Source organism: Opisthocomus hoazin, chromosome 2 (assembly GCF_030867145.1).
Source record: "Opisthocomus hoazin isolate bOpiHoa1 chromosome 2, bOpiHoa1.hap1, whole genome shotgun sequence".
NCBI classification, from domain to species: Eukaryota; Metazoa; Chordata; class Aves; order Opisthocomiformes; family Opisthocomidae; genus Opisthocomus; species Opisthocomus hoazin.
Window position 1 is genome coordinate 41,064,091 of NC_134415.1, and position 16,806 is coordinate 41,080,896.

Sequence of the window (16,806 nt, forward strand, 5' to 3'; positions counted from 1 at the left end):
CCATTTTAGGTGTTGTTAATTGCAACTACCCAGCAATTATGGCATCTCATATTGGAGGTGTACGTGAGTAGCTGGGGTCTGGGCATTTCACTGCTGGAGACTGACACCTGGAAGGGATGTGTGGGAATTGCTGTCAGCACACCTAAACCCTTTGTCAATCTGGGGCCAGAGCACCCGAGGTGAGTAATTGTTATTGGTGGAGGAGCTGCCTTCTTCGTCCACTGAATAAATAAAGCAGATTTTAAAGCTGTCCTTTCCTCCAGCTCTCTCCCAGCTCCTTCCAGCTTCCTCACATCACTCCATTTTCCTAATTCCCTATCTTTTCTCTGTGGCTGCCTCCTTCAGTTTGCACTCTGGCAGGCAACTCTCAGGGATGCCTGGTCTTCCCAACTGGACAGAGCTTTCCAAGGGCAAGCTGAATGTCCTGAATGGTTGCCTGTACAACTCTCTTTCCAAAATCATCTGTGTCAAAAAGTGATGTTTTTGCCTTGTGTTGCAATGATCATATTTAATTGTTAGTTAAATATTGAGGTCACCAACCACTCCTATTTCTAAAGAAGCATTATGCCTTTTAAATGAGCAGTGCTGGAGGGCAAGGGCATTTACTGACCAAAACATCTGCAGAAAAGCTGACCTTTCCATTTGCCCTTCAAAGCCAGGGTTGCCATATTTCCCAGAACCTGGGACCTGAATAGCAAGCTAGTGTCCTGCTAGGATGGCTGGTCCTAAGGTGCCCATGTTTCTGCCACTTGTTTCAGTAACAGCAATGAATTCAGCATCCTTATGAAAAATAATTGAGACAGTCCATCAAGTCTTTCCAAAAGCAGAAATGCAGCACAATGGGACACATCAAAATCCATTTTGAAAGTAGTACACTAGTTAAATGAACAGACCCTGCAGTCACTCTGCGTCAATATACAATAACAGCAGTGCTGTATGAAGTTTTTATTCCATCAGAGCAGCTCTATGACATTGATTTGTGCCAGAGAATAGCTAGATAGCTCTTTTAAGTGTAAATCCACTTCCTAACCTGGCAGGCTTTACAGCACAAAACTGTCAGTAAGATATTGGTGCTTGTTTCTTCCATGTGTTCTGACAGGGATATGCACCTGGTCCTCTTTGCTGAGAGTACTGCTCCTTTATAATGCATTTTGTGGAAGAGCTTTACATGGGCAAAGAGTAATTTTTAATGACAGTTTTATGCTGTTCAAATGTTGAAGTCTTTGCATAGCAGAGGTACATGTGGTTATTCTAGCACAGAAACGTGTGTGTTTGCATAGTTCTGGGAATCAGTATAAATTATGCTAGCAAGAACAAGTTTTTTGTTTATATGTTGGGAAAGCCTGTACTGTAATTGAATATAACTCTAAACAAAATAAGCCTGGTGTTATTTTTCATTCACAGGTCACCCAACTAAGATATATCCTTACCATCAACATATTGATAAGGGCAACTGTGAGGGGTCAAGCGAGTTGGAGTGAGACTCATTTCAGCACCTTCAACTGTCCAGCTGCAGCACCAACAGCTTGATACTGGAGACTCCTATCTAAAGGATTTTAAGTTGGGATGAACCATGGTCTAGAATTATTTGTTTCTATCCTCTGGGTTATAAAGGAGCACAGATCTGCTGCTTACAGTGTAAATATCCAATACCGGCTAGATAAATCCTGTGTTTGACCCCTGAGATCCTCAGGAGGTCTCCAAAATGCCAGTCTCACCTCCCATTCACCCAGGCACAGTGCCCACTGCAGGTATACGACACTAGTCCCTGCTCAGTCTGTCTTAAAAACAGCTTTGTTATCTGATAGGTATGGACAGAATATAACCCATGACACAAAAGGCTCCTACCCCGAGGACGTTTCCCTTTAAACAGACGGCAAGCGGAAAATAAGCCAGAAAAGCTCTGCCTTGGAAGGTTTGCGATTCCTTTCCTCTTCAGATGTAGCATCATTGCTGTCTGATGCGGGCTTCAGTTACAGAAGAGGTCTTCAAGGCTAAGGCAGTGTGGAAAGCCTGCAAGGGAAAAACATGAAACCGAGGAAGGGAAAAAGATGCAATCAATTAGTATTCACCACTGGGGATTTTATTTCAGCCCATCCCTCTCCCTCCATGCTTGGCATTGTACATATACACCATGTGGGGGAGCAGCTCTGCCCAGGGAGGCATAGCATCCACACAGGCAGGAGAAGGAGTGGGGGGCAGCATGTACTCGGCTTAATTTTACAGACTTGAAACAGATTTTGCCAGCTGACGTCATGACTTGCATGAGGATGGCAGGGATGTTGGCAGCAGAGGCAGTAATTAAACCACTGGCATTCTAGCCAGAGGCACAGTCATGTCCTGCTTCATCTGAAGAAGAGCTGGTCTGACACAGCAGAAGCCTTACGTAACCAAGCCAGATCTTTCATTTTCTGAGCAACAGTTTCAGAAGAACTACATATGCAGGACTTTTCACTATTTGTAAGCTGGAGAATGAGAATACTTCCATCCCCTTCTGTCTCACACTTTGTTAGGTGGCATGCATGTCAGGGAATGAGGGCTCATCTTCCAGCTAACTACACAAGCCTTTCATTTGCATTCCCTCTTTGTTTTGTCTTGGGATGGCAGAGGTTTGCACTGGCATGTAAGATATTTTCTTATTGCTCATCTACAACCACAGTCACATTTCAGAAGAGTTTTGGCATACTGCGCCGCTGGCAGCCAATGATTTCAGTAGCAGGCTTCTCATGCTGAAAGATTTTTGTTGCCCATCTCTACTACTGCACAAGCTTTTGCTTTTGCCTGCATCTGTTTTGGCCATAGCAGAAGGTGTGAAGTCTTTTCAACGAATCTTTAATCTTTTTCAACATTTGAAGTGTGCCCGAATAAACACTTCTTAGGGAAAAACTGAATGGGAAAGACTTAGTGTGTTTCTTGGCTTAGTATTGTGGCTGACACAATCTCTTCCAGATGAGGTATTACAACAGCAATAGTGCAGCAATACATTTACAATAGCATGGTGCATGCAAACTGTAATTGTTTTTAGTGGGAAGAATCACACCAACGTGCCTACCAACCCCTGGTATGTTCATTGCCTGTCCTGCAAATGTGCTTTTCTTGTAGATACACTCACCCTGTGGTTTCCTAGAATACAGAGGCTTAAACTGAGAGGCATTTTCTATCACCACTGGAATACCACTTAAAACTGTGGGATATGAAGGTCAAGTGCCTTAATCCATCGGTTCCCCTTTCAGGTAAAACTGTTCATTCAGCCAGAGTAAGAAGAATAAATGACTACCTGTAAATTCATCGTTTGTAAATTCAGGCTGTACAGTAAAACAAACACATCACAGAACTTCTGCCCTGTTTTTTCCCACCTACTTCTTAAACCATTCATCTATTTTGGTAAGCTTATTAGTTCAAGACTTTAAAAGCATGCACTACACATGAGAAACAAGTATGATATGTGCATGGAGGAGACTGAGGTCTTGATATGAAGCAGGGATGGGAAATGTGTCCTTGGTGAGGAATTAAGTGTGCTAGAGAGTAGTAAGCTGGGGGAGACATGAATGGTTTGAGGACGGCTGCCCAAGGTCAAAGCACTTACACAAGTACTTGCCTCTAATTATGTGTTTAAGCCCAGACCCTAAGTAGTTAAATAGCTGCACAAAAGTAAAACTCAGTATCACCTAAACACGTGGCTCTATGCATTGCTGCTTCAAAGCCTGCACAGTGAGGTGCATCGTGGCAAGAGGTTTTCTGGGCTATAGGCTTACAGACTGGGGCCAGCAGGTCAGAGCTGGAGTATTTTGTAGAAACTGAGCTACAAAAGTGAATGTGAAAGCATGGAGAAACACAGCTTCTGCAAATGGCTCCAATTAACATCTTTAATCTTATTATCTCAAGCCTTTTATCTTCAGATTTTCTTGGCTGTTTGTTTTCTTTACATTTGTTTACATGTACTGAACTGAAAGTTTTTCTGGAAATGCTGGTATGGCTTTTAACTGTAAGAATGAGTCACTGAGAATAATTAATTCAAAGATCTTGGCATCTCTTATCCTTGTAATCTGGTGGTGGATATTCCGTGATTTTCTTGGAAGGTTCTTCCCTTTCAATGTGCATGTTTACTCTCACCCCCACACAGACTCACACACATTTGCAAATGCGGACACTTCCCTCTTCTTCTTTTGGAGCTTTTAAGTTCTGGAGCAATACACCTGACCTGTACGATTAACACTTTCTGCTATGTATCTCCTTTATTTGGGTCCAAAAGCACAACAGAGCTTTTGAGGCTTGTGGGACCTATCCTGCAGGCTTTTGTCTGTACCATAAACCCCCTAAGCTTCCAGCGCAGAGCAGGCACATGCAAACTGCACGTTAAGAAAGGTCTGTGCTGTGATGACTTCTGCAGTTTGCTCAAGCTGGATCTGGGAGACTGCTGGCTGGCCGGCATCAAACCAGGCATTTTTCTAAGGAATTAAACAGCACAGGTCTGCTCCCAGGGCCCAGGATTTTTCCCCAGCGTTATTTAATTTATTAAATATTGTTGTTGATATAGAGGTTATAGCTTGCTCACATTTTAATATCGATCAGCAGCAAAAGCAGAGAGCTCTGCCTCAGACTTCATAAGCCCTCAGGAGTATTACTTATGTAGAAAATTAAGCCTGGAGCTTTCAGTCTGTGAAGCAGGCTCATACAGAGCATAAGGGGTAAAATTTCCCCGCTGGCCCTGTACGTCATCACTGTAAACATCAGTAATACTTGAACTATTTGCTTTGTAGAGCTGGCAGTTTCACCTGAAATTTAGACACCTAAAAAGAAATCATGGTGCTAAACACCTTTGAAGAGCAATAGATTTTTTTGTTCCTTTGTTCTGAAAAAGGTCATTTACACAATGCCAGAATCCCTGTAGCTTAGTCCTTTGCACTGTCACTTCAGAAGTTAAAAGCTATTATAGTGCTTTTTAATCACCAGCACAGGGTGGCAAAAAAACCTAGCTGCTTTGCAGTGGTGGTCATATCATTGCAATACTGACAGCTCCCTTAAGACCTGTGCAAAGTAGCTAGCAGTCTGCAGGAGAACTAGGTTTAGCCAAATAAATGCAATGTAGGGAGCCTGCAGATGAATATGGAGTCACTCTGTAATTATGATCCTGGTTTTTCTGCCTTGTCTGTGGAACAGAGTCGCTGGAACAGGACAACTTTTATAAATTGAGGGAGGGCCAAGATTATTATAACTAACTATAACAACACTTGGCTCTTTGAGGACTTTTATCCAAATGTCTCCAAGGCCTTGCTCTTCATAAAGAGAGATAAATACAATTATCACTGTTCTAAAGTGGGGAAAGCTGAGGCTTGATTAACTACTCACGGATATACAGCAAATCAGTAGCAAAGATGGGAACAGAAACCAGTTTTTCTGACTCCCATTTGTGCCCTAGTCACTGGACCCCGGTGCCATCTCTGTCAGGTAGCAGCTGCAGCAGGAAAAACACGACAAAAAGTCCCAATACGATAAAAGCTTAAGGTGGCCCAAAGAGCACCCAGGTAGCCCCACGGCCAGTTGAAGTAGCTCTAGGATACGACTATTGCCACCTGTCTGGTATTTAGTGAACACAGACTAGCATAGGGAACCTGCATGCTATATGTGCGAGAGTCCAGTTTGTTCCGCATATTTTGTCCTTGTAATAATCCTAAAGTTTGCTTGCAGGAAAGGGTTCCTGCTGTGGCATCGCCCACCCACCTGCTCTCTGCCTCTCCACCATTGCAGCTGCGCTAACCTGGCAGTCCGGGTTACATCCCAGTCGGGAAAGTCAGTGGCCTAGGATGAAGCCACAGCAATATACACCCTCTGCAATCCACTTAGGCTTCTTGCTTTCCAACCTGCATCGTTTCTGTTCTCACCTGCCGCTCACCATCCATGCAGGCTCAGCCGGGACCTGCGGCCACCGAGACCCGTGCTGGGTGACTTCTTGTTCCCAAAAGCTGAGCCATGCACCTGGAAGAAGAAACTGCACTAACAGATGTAGAGATGAGCTAAGCCAGGCACGGATTCCTCAATGGCAGCATTTAGCCGTTGCTCTCCCAAAAGGCTGATGACGGAGAATAGCCTTAAAATTTTCTGTTCTGAATAAATAGTGTCAAAACAGAGGAAGGGATGCCTCTTTCAACCCTCTTGTTGACTCTGGGCCAGGTATATTCAAATGCTCTGTTTCCTCAATGCCTACACAGCCTCGGCGCAGAACTATGCTGGGCTGTGTCCTTCCTATGTACCACCAGCTATTGTAGCAGGTCTGGAAGTCAAGGTGCTCACAGCATCTCCACCAACTCTCTCAGGTCTCTGCAGCCATCTAACTTGCTTTATTTTTCCCTACATTTGTGATTGATAGAAGGTGTCTCAGCAAATGAGGAGAATTCAAGTGACGTCCCTTTCCTGTTTTGGGTCAAAATTTAACCTTGAGCTTTTGCAAGAGTTCAGACTCCTCTCCCTGCGGCTCCCTGAGCACAGTGGTGTATGTCTGCAGCCATTTATATAACTCCAGGAAGCAAATCGAGTTAAAATGCCCAGAATGAGATTTTTCTCTCATTTACTGATGACATTGCAGCTATGAAGCTTTCAAAACAGGAAGGTATTTCTACTGCAAGCTGAAATAACACACTTTAACACAGCCAGCAGGTAGCTTGTCGCTCACACCCTGGGCAATACCTATTTTTTTCTGGGAGCGGAAGTAGGTACAACAGTGGCAATGGGTGACTCTGATGGCACAGAGGAACCTGTAAATAGGAATAATAGTTTTTACTTCCAGTCATAAGCAGAAGACCTGTGTAGCATTTGCTCATCTTACTACAGGACAATTAGTTGTTATTTTTATCCCACTAAAGTTTAAGGGCGAGCAAGGATGGGGCTCCAGCCAGACACTGTTCTGCAGGAGGGACACAGCCCCTGCCCCAAAGGCTTCTGCAGAAGAAACATGAGATGGGGCAAAGGGACTCGCAGGAGCACAACAGCACGAGAGAGAGAATATGCAAGTGCTGCTGTACAAGGAATCACAAAATGATAGAAAATAAGGGAATTGGCTGTCTGTAGCAAGTTAGAAAAAAGCCGGAGAAGGACTGGAGCTGAGACCCAGGTTAGTAAGGAAGATCTCTGAGGCCACATCTAGTAAATTAATCACACCCAGGGCCTTTCTCTGTTGCTGAGGCCAACTGGCAGGGAAGAGCTTGTGTCCACATCATTAAACTATATCAGCTGTCAAAAGACGATGGCTGACTCCACACAGCCTCCTGGGATCTCTCCCTGGCTTTTGCTAATTCCCAAGACATGTCCAGAAATCTTCTGGATGAGCATTAATTTGCACAAGCCAGGAAGCTGCCAGTTACAGATCTGACAATTGAAATTCAGTGCCCAGGTCCAGCACTGGTCTACGCTCACACAGCCAAAGCCTTTGCTTGGCCTTTTGCTGTGAGTTCCCTTGCCTGGGTTTGACTAACTCCTTCCTGCAGGCAGCTGCCAGCCCCTCTGAGCCACAGGCTTGGGAACAGGCATTGCGGGGAAGCCTGTCTTAAGGCGTGTGTTGGGTGCACATGTGCACACAGCTGAGGGAGGTTTCCCTGTCCAGCTCTGGCAAGGGAGAGCTTCTGGCATTGACAAAGGGTGGACTTGGCCAGGCCGGGTGTTGAGTGTAGGCTATTTGTTGCAGCAGACTGATGGGGAACGACTATAAGGGCCCTGGAAGCCATACTGGCTGGCGCTGGTGATGGTGACAGCAAGGTCAAGCAGTTCTTTGCTGCTTCAACAGTTGCTCCCCTCCACTCATTTTTCCACTCAAAGTGGTAAGCCAGACTTTCATGGATTGCTCATCCCAGACGCTCCTTCCCCACCTGGTCAGGTCCCAAAGGCAGAAACAATCAGTTCTGCCTCTATGGCCAAGAAGCCTTGAGCTGTGTCTGGTTACACCACTGTCACATGTTCTCCAGGACAGAAATGCATGTGGTGGACACTTCTGTTCCTGGTTTAAAGGTAGCTTTGAAAAATTGCTGTCTTAACTAGGCTGAGCTGAAGTGCTCATTGGCATTTCTGGATGCTACATAGATCTACATGCATGTACATATATTTATCTCCTCCGGTGTGACTTTAGATTCATGGCTTTCAGCACAGATGGCACTGAAAGATACCCATGTGCTGTTTTTTGCCTCAAGTGCTTGAAGACAGAAGTGGAGACTTTTGCTCCTTGTTCCGGTGGCAGCCTGGTCAATCACCCAGATATCTTCTTCAGAGGAGAAATCTCAAAAGAGAGGAGCTTCACAGTCAATATCCAGCAAAAGGTGCTTATTTGTGAAAAACAGCCTGAAGACTGGAAGAAGGCAGCAGCTGCCATCTGAAGGTGCTGTAAGTGGAGATGCTATCGCAGCCCCCCTGCACCCCCTTCCACCGTGCAGATGCCAACAGCTGTAAGAAGAGCCCTGAGCTTAGCGCAGGTTTCACTGGGATCCCCAAACCCAGAAGCTGTTCTTGGACACCATCTACTGGCATTTTCCCTGTTAACAATTCTCAAGATGAGCAGTTGTGCAGGGCGTAGGCAGCATCCCAAGCCTGGAAATGAAGAGACAAAGTTGACCTTCCCAGACCTTTTTAACGAATGTCCTGCTTGTTTTTCTGAGAGGGAAGCTGCCCTGGGCCCTTGTGAAAAGCTCCATTATGTAAGGGAGGGATTTTTACGTGGGACCGGGAAAGGGGATGCTGATGTCAAAACAAGTGCCATGAATGGAGGTAGGTAAAAGAAACCAGAAAAAAAAAATTTTGAAAAGACAGAAAAAATTCCACAATTCCTCAATTCCAGTGAGGAATAAACTGGAGGTCTTCCCTACCACAGCTCTGGGGAAGGGGGCTTTTTATACCCATCAAATGCCAGTTTAGGTAGACTTTCAAGACGAAGAGCTTTTAAATCTATGACCTTCCTTTTTTCATTATGGTTCATAAGGCACTGAGAAAAAAAAACATTTTAATTTCTGGATGCATCTTTTTAGATTGGAAAGGAAGAGGAGGTGTGGCTTCTGACCTCTCAGCCTTTTGGCATCGATACCAAAAACCATAGTCCTAATGTTTATAATTCCTGACAGTCACAACAGACAGACCAAAAAAAGAACAAAGGACCACAGTGGTCAGTCATCCTTATTTGTACAGCAGGCAAGGGCCATGCTCAACCTCTGCATGGTGTTACTTCATGCAGCAGGCAGAAGCCTCCCAGCTGCAGTCGCTCTTTATGGAAGACACAATCCATCTCTTCCTCCAGCTTTCTGGCTGTGAGGTTTCAGCAAAAAACCCCAACAAGCTCCCAGCAAGCCCATGGGTCCTAATTGCTCTGAACAGCCTCACCTGAGGCCTCCACCCACACCCTCTGCCCAATAGCTCTACTTAAGCTCAGCCTTGGGCAACCTTGCAGGTGGATTGGTCTTTGGTTTTGTTTGGGTGGGTTCTTTAAGTACGTGTTGTAGTTTGTCTTTGGTCTCCTGTTGCTGACTGCAACCAAGGGGTGAACCCTAAACTTGGCACTTCCCTTTGCTGTGTCTGGGGCTGCTGGTGGACCCTGTTATCAGCACCCAACTCTATTCAGGTACTGTGGGACTGTATCTTTGGGTGAGTGAACTGCCTGTGCTGGGGTCTGCTTGTCCCCCTTTGTGGGGCAGTGCTGCTCTCTGACACAGATAAATACTATTGCTACTGTTCCACTTCTTGTCCCTCCGGTAACTCTCTCCTCCAGGGTTTTCCAACAGGAGTTGCTCTTGTTACATGTGTATATATTTTTTTTTCTGTTTGTATTTGTCTTAAAAGCTACCTCATCTAATGTTTTCCTCTGGGAAAGAGGTCTAGATTGCAGATCATAAACTGATATATCTGCTCTCAAGAAGATAGAGAAGCCTATGATTTCACCATCTGCCCAAGGCCTGTTAAGACTCCCTGTTGTCCACCACAGGGTTCCTGAGTCTGTTCACCTTCTTGTTGTCCATTAGATCTCTGCCCACAAGCTGGATTTTGCTTTCAGTCAGCTGAAGACTCAAGACCAATGACTTTTTTTTTCATGTCTGTATTCCTCTTCTGTTCTCAGAGCTGGTCTCACAGATTTTCTTTTGGATGAGGTGGTTTCTCTGAAATACCTCTGCGAACTATGTTGACTGATGATGACAACTTGCTGTCTCTGATTGCTGTGAAATAGTAGTTTTGAGCAACAAGCTCTACCCCTCTACAAAAATCTCTGGATTGTCCAGCTGGGACAGCCTCAGCTTAGCACCCATCCTTCTGGTATGATCTGAGCTCTTTTCCAAGCTTTTGTCTTTTAAGAGACTAGTTACCTTTTTGGCATAAGTCTGACTCTCACTGATGGCTGGGAGGGCAGAAATGTAGCAGGGGTTCTGGTGCTGTTCATCCAGGGGTCTGCATGCTGCAGGATGCGAGCAAGCCATCAGTACCTGCAGAGATCCTGCTGGCATCTCTGGATACCCTCCTACTTATGGTCAGAATGGTGTAAGTAGGGCAGTCTGCTGGGACTTTGAGGGGGTTTGCTTGTTTTAAATATTAATTTCCTTTTCTGCTAGCTGGTTGTAGATGCTGAGGGAGTGAAGATGTATCCAGCAAGTGGATGAGCCTTTGGAAGGGGACTTTATTCAGTATGGTGTACATAGCCATTACATTATGGGTTCACATCCTATTAAAATTAAGAGCTTTCTGCAGTGATCATGATTAGAGAGGCTTCTTTCTTCAAACATTTCCTCTTTCTGTTATATGGCATATTGCAAAAGCAAGCTTTCATGGCTGTGCCATATCACCCAGGGCTCTCCTTTCATATGAGTCCTGCCAAGTGGAGAGAGGTGTTCCTGGAAAACACATGTGTCTGGCTCAATAGCTTTCTCTGATTTGCCAAGCTCTCTTTTTATGGTGAGTAAAATCAGAGGAGATTTATAGTCTACACCAGTATACTGTGATCCAGTCATGACAGACAGTCCTTGCATCATAATGAATGATGGATCTAGTTGTTATTACTTTGTTTTATTACTGTAACAGGTAGTTTTGAACTACACTTGTCACAAAGGAAATATGTGGTAGGCTGGAAGGAAAACACTGGAGCTGTTGTGGTTCAAACCCACTTAAGAAGGAGAACTGTATTGCATATTAGGTGTGGACAATTTTACATCACAGAAAAAACTTACTGTTGGGGTTTGCTCTTTTCAGTGTGCACTTCCTGATTTCAAAGGTGGAATTCATGTGTTGTTCTCACATTGTTGGTGAGGTCTCCAAGAAAGTATCTGTGATTGGAGCAAGTCTTTTTTGTAATTAATACTAGTTCTTATTCTCCTTGATTCCCAGTTGTTTTAGCTGATTCTTCAAAGTGGATCTTATATCTGCTGGTGTCTATACATAGCAGCTTTGCAGGGCCACATGGTAGACTGGCAGATTATGCAGTCTATAAATATTCTGGTTTGCAGTAATAACTTTTCTATGTCTGTAAAATAAAAATGCTAGGTAAGAATGATGCTGTGTAGATCTGTAAGATGTAACTGTCATTTCCACAGACTTAAAAAAAATTAAGTCATGATACACCTAAAGTTGTGTGGCAGTCTGAGCTTCTAATGCTGATGAAAGAGGTGTGGGGACTGACTTGTCAGCCAACCACCTGTGCTACGTATGCTCAATGGTACATGCTGGTAATGTGCCTCAGACTGTGAAGCTACCAAAGCCCTGTGCTGATGGTAGCCCCTTTCAGACATTTGGAAGCTGTAATGAAGAAGCAAAGGATGTTGTCATATTATCCAGAAAGCTGGGAGTTCAGCTAGCTTCCCAGGCACGAGAGCAAGCTTGCAGTTGCAGCACTATAAGGCTTTGGATTTTGACTGTAGACAAGCCTCAACAGAACAACCGGATCAAAATTGCTAACACCATAAGTTTCACAAACTAATTAGTAGGAAGGAAGAAAAGGAGCAAGGGCAGGCACTGCTTTGAAGACTGAGTTGCAAAAAGTAACACCGTGATACCCCTGAAGGATATTTGGACGAAGGTAACCTAGATTCTGGTCTGCAGTGGAAAATACAGCAAGAGGATGATGTTGTAGGGTTGATGCTGCCTCACCAGGGTGCACAGTACTGGGACTCTTGTTGGCTCTTTTTGATACGCTAGGAGCTCAGTCCTCATCAGTCTGCTGATACTGTACCTCAAAAGAAGTGGCTGATTGTTGTGGTTTAGCTCGGCAGATGGCAACTAAGCACTAGACAGCCGCTTGCTCACCCCTCTCCTTCCTCCCCCAGCAAGATGGGGAGAAGAAATGGGCAAAACTCGTGGGTTGACATAAAGACAGTTTAACAAGACAACAAATGAAATACTACTAAGAATAATAGTAATAAATATGATAATGAATATGCAAACCAAGCTATATACAATACAGTTTTTATCACATCTGATGACCAATTTGCAGCCAGTCTCTGAGCAATGATTGTGGAATCTGGAAATTGTGGATTTTGCAAAACTTCTGAAAGACCAAATTCCCAGAACAGTTTGAACTCCTGGCCAAGAGAGGATTCAAACTCAGAGACAAGAAAGATTCCTGCCCCCTGGCTAGCCCCCACTCATAAACTGAGCATGGTGTTTATGGCATGGAATATTTCCATTGGCTAGCTTGGGCTAGCTGTCTGGCTATGCTCCCTCCCAGGTCCCGCATGCCAGCTGAATATGAGAAACTGGAAAAAGTCCTGGATTTCTTAGCAACAACTATAGATGTCCGTATCATCAACATTCTTCTCATAGTAAATCCAAAACACAGCAGCTACTGAGAAGAAAATTAACTCTATCGCAACTGAAACCAAGGACACTGATCTTGCTGATGATCTTTTTAGATGCCTGTTCTTTAGCCATCTTCCAATATTACCTGAGGAGCAAATTCCAGTCAACCCAAAGAATAAGTCTCTTCTGAGGCATCACAAGTCCAAAACAGAGCTCACCCCAAACTACCAGATACACTAGGAGTAGGTCCTTATCTACACCTCCAGGAGTACGCAGGTCTCGAGTGGTGCGTGTTGAGGCCTGTGAACCTTTGTGGGTTGAAAAAAAGCTGCTGTGAGAAGCTGCATTGATGTCCTTGAGGTGTAAAGCTCCTGTCTCTAGCTGGCTTTCCATGGACTTACTTGATCTCCAGCTTGAATGAGAAAAAAACAATATATTGTGTGACCTTGGAGAGTCTGCAAAGTGCTCTGGGAGGATCTGCATATGTGGATGTGCATATAGGAGTCTTCCTACAGTAAACGCATTCATTGATGCAAAGATGACCATATAATTTGCAGCTATGGCTTCCTTATGCTTCGTGCTAGAGCTCCCTTTCTTCACTTCCAACTTAACCAAAATTTCTTTTTTGGCTGCAGTTTTCCCTTGTTGCTGCTGTTTTTCATTGTTTCTTAATTGCCTTAGCTTTTTTTCTGAGAAGTCCTAGTACAAAAGGTCTCCCCGTTTTTGAAAAAGTTTTGGAGAAAACTGATGTTTTGTCTTAAATTTCTGACTGAAATTGCTCTTTGACTATTTTAATTCTTCCATGTTCTGAAAGGCAGCCTGGAAATTTGGCTGGAAGATCAATGTGCAGCAAAGAGTGTGCTTTTTTTTTTTACCTTTGAAAAGTAGCTGAATAATTCTGTTAAGACATAGGTCTAAAAATCCTTGTTCACATCCTTGTGGGAGAGGAGAGGGTAGAGGCTGGTGGATACAGCCTTTAGAAATAGTATTTTCCGTGAGAGGAAGGGGACAGCATAATTGTGTGGAATAATGAGAACTGAGACAGTCGAGTGGATGCACAAGCAATGATGAGGGATGTAGGAAAGAGGGTGAATGAAGCTTGTTTGGTAATGTGTACAGAAGAGAACCAGTTAGAGGGGCTGCTGTCTGAAAAATTGCCACAGCATACAGAAACTTTCAACCTCTGCATTTCAGTCCTGCCAGCCAAACGCTGTATAATTTTGTTGCCAAGTTTGTTCTCTGCCCCAGTCCACAGAAAGTTAACAGCTTTCAACTGGAACTAGCTGTGCCAGGATCTCATGTGGTTAAGACCTGCCTGATGCAGGGGTTCTTAATAGAAACACTAGTATTGGTGTAAATGGAAATGCGTGGCTGAATATGTCAGAAAAACAGCAGATGAAGTGTTAAAGGCCTGGCATGTATTAGTTGCTGCAAAGCTACTCCGTGTGTTTCATGCCAATAACCAGAGGACAAAGAACAAACAGAAGCCTGAAAGATAAGGTGAAAAGATGTTGACCAGTAGTACTGAAGCTGTGAAATAGCTATATAAGGATTACAAGAGACTCAGTTTTGCCTGAAACTCTTGAGAAGTGAGCCAAGACAGCAAGGCAGAAAATAGCAGTATCTACCACTAAAGGGTACAAAATATGCTTCCAAAAATAGAGAGGAGCTCAGGAAATGCAGTGACGCCATAGTGATGTTGTCCCACGTGTTTCTTGCTGCATACAGGTGACCCTGACCGTACCAATGTGTACAGCTCTGTGCATGTGAGTGTGTTGATTAGGAGAGTGGGAGTGGGTAGAATGAACTCATTGGTTTCTTTTTAATAAAAATTGCCTTCCCTGGCTGTAAGGTCTTGCAATGAGTTTTGTTCCACTAATTTTCCACAGTGATGGAACTAAATGTTCCAGTTCTGCTAATGATTCATGCAGAAGGTGATATATATCCATGTGATGGCATGTTATATATATTCCAGTTGCCTTTAAAAAAAATACCTAGGTAATTTGATGGCAAAATTGCTGTGTTAAAGGAGTATTCACGCCAAAGTTGGGCACTCACCTGCTGTGAACTGAAGTTGTCTGTTTAAGCTTCACGCTGCCCTTTTGTAGGAAAGCTACTGCAATCAAAATGTTTGCTGTGTTTCTCATTTTCTAAAGGCTCACCTCAAGATGCATATTGTCCATTTGAGAGATGCATTGAGTGCTGTCAATTATAGGTGACACTGCTGCCTTTAAGCATATAAAGTACCACAAAATGCTATAAAGAAAATCAGGCCACCCAAGTTATAAAGCAGGCTTTCTGCATGAGAGTGTCTTGCTGACCTCGATGCTACAGCTATAAAATGCAGGCAGCTCTGTCTCTCACAGAAGTCAGAAAAGCTTGTGCTGTGACTGCAACACAGGTGCCTTTTCTCCCTTGCTGTATGTCTCTGTTCCTCACCATGCTGGGTGGGCACACAGGCTCTGCAAAATAGCTATCTATATCCTCTGGGAGCTTATAGACGTCTGCTGTCAGTGCAAGGGACTGGTTTCGTGGGTGCCTTTTGCTCTTTCCCATGGAGTTATGGGGAGGAGAAAAAGTGTGAAGCATTCAGGGGTGATCGTGGGGAGGGCAGAGAAAAGCTACCCAGGAGGCTAATATATCTGTACTCTTAAAACCAATGTGAGTGCAGAAGTGATGCTGGCCAAACAAAGTACTGAATGGGTGCTGTTGGTCATGTGTTGTTCCCTCCGTAACAGAGGATGACATGGGAAAGTCCTGCGAGCAGCAATAGTGTCACATGATTGAATAAAATATAGTTTACAAAATTAAGATATCCAGCCATATAAATATGTCTTTCATCCCTGCTCAACTCTGCTGCTATTGCTGTCTCTTTGCAGTGATCCTGTTTGAAGGGGTGGGCTGCACAGGTGAGTTTCTGGTTTCTTGTGCCTATACTTTGCCTGCCAGCTCCAGAAAGTGCTGCCTGCTGCTGTGCTCCTGGTCTGATGCTGTGGTTGCTGCCTGCCAGACACTGCTGCAGAGTCTTGGGCTGCCCTTGAAGAAGGTGAAGTTCCCAATGCTTAACCAGTAAGTGAGAACATCTGGGGGAAATATTTTCTTCTGTTTGTCTCATTAAGTTTAGCTTAAAGACAGAAGTGCATTGTTTTTTTTCCCCTCTTTCTCTCACAAGAATGAAGCAGGGATTAGTTTGGAGTTACTTAAATGCTTACAGCAATGTCCTTAATCTAGAGTTCAACAAAAAAGATTTGGAGATCAGTCAATGAATTCTAGCATGGCAGCTGCCTTAAAGCATGGTTGAAAAGAAGCGGGTAGTGGATTCCTATTACTGTTCTTGCTCCCTTAAACCTAGGGAGATTTCCCTACCGCCAAAGGGTGGATCTTTTCTGTTCTCAAACAATAAAAAGCAGATGATTTTCCTTCTTAAAATAACCAAAGGGGATTTCTAACACAGATCCTCTTCATTGTGTGCCCATCCTAGTGTGCCCAGTCAAATCCTGTCCATTCTAGCAGTGCAGAAAGGCTAATCCCTGGCACTGAAAGCACCCAGATTAACCCATTGCAGGATTAGAACGCTTGAGCTGCTGTTAGAAGATTAGTATATTTGGTTCTCAACATTTGCTGAGCTTGGCCTGAAAATGACTTCCAGAGAGGTTGCTGACTCTTGGGTGACAGTTTGCCTGGCACATTAGTAAAGGCTGGATTTAAAGCAAGTGGCTGTAAAGATTTAACTGGAGCTCTGAGTGTGCAGAATACATTTTAGATTTAAATCTGTTACTGCTGATGGGGACAAAAGGCTTTGGTGGTTGCTGAGCTTCTGCCTTGCTGGGCAGTTGTTCGGGGTAGCTGCAATGGCTGTCATGGGTTCAGTGTGGGTCAGGGGGAAGACAGTTTCTGACTTGGCCCAGGGATCCCTGCTGGTGGCTACATTAGCGACAAGGAGTAGTGTCGGTCATCTCATATCCGCATTTGGGACTTGCACAGGGCAGCTCTTCCCTGCTTGTGTGTGCCCTTCAGTGTTGAGAGCCGCTCCTTTTCATAGACTCGTTTGTTTTGAGT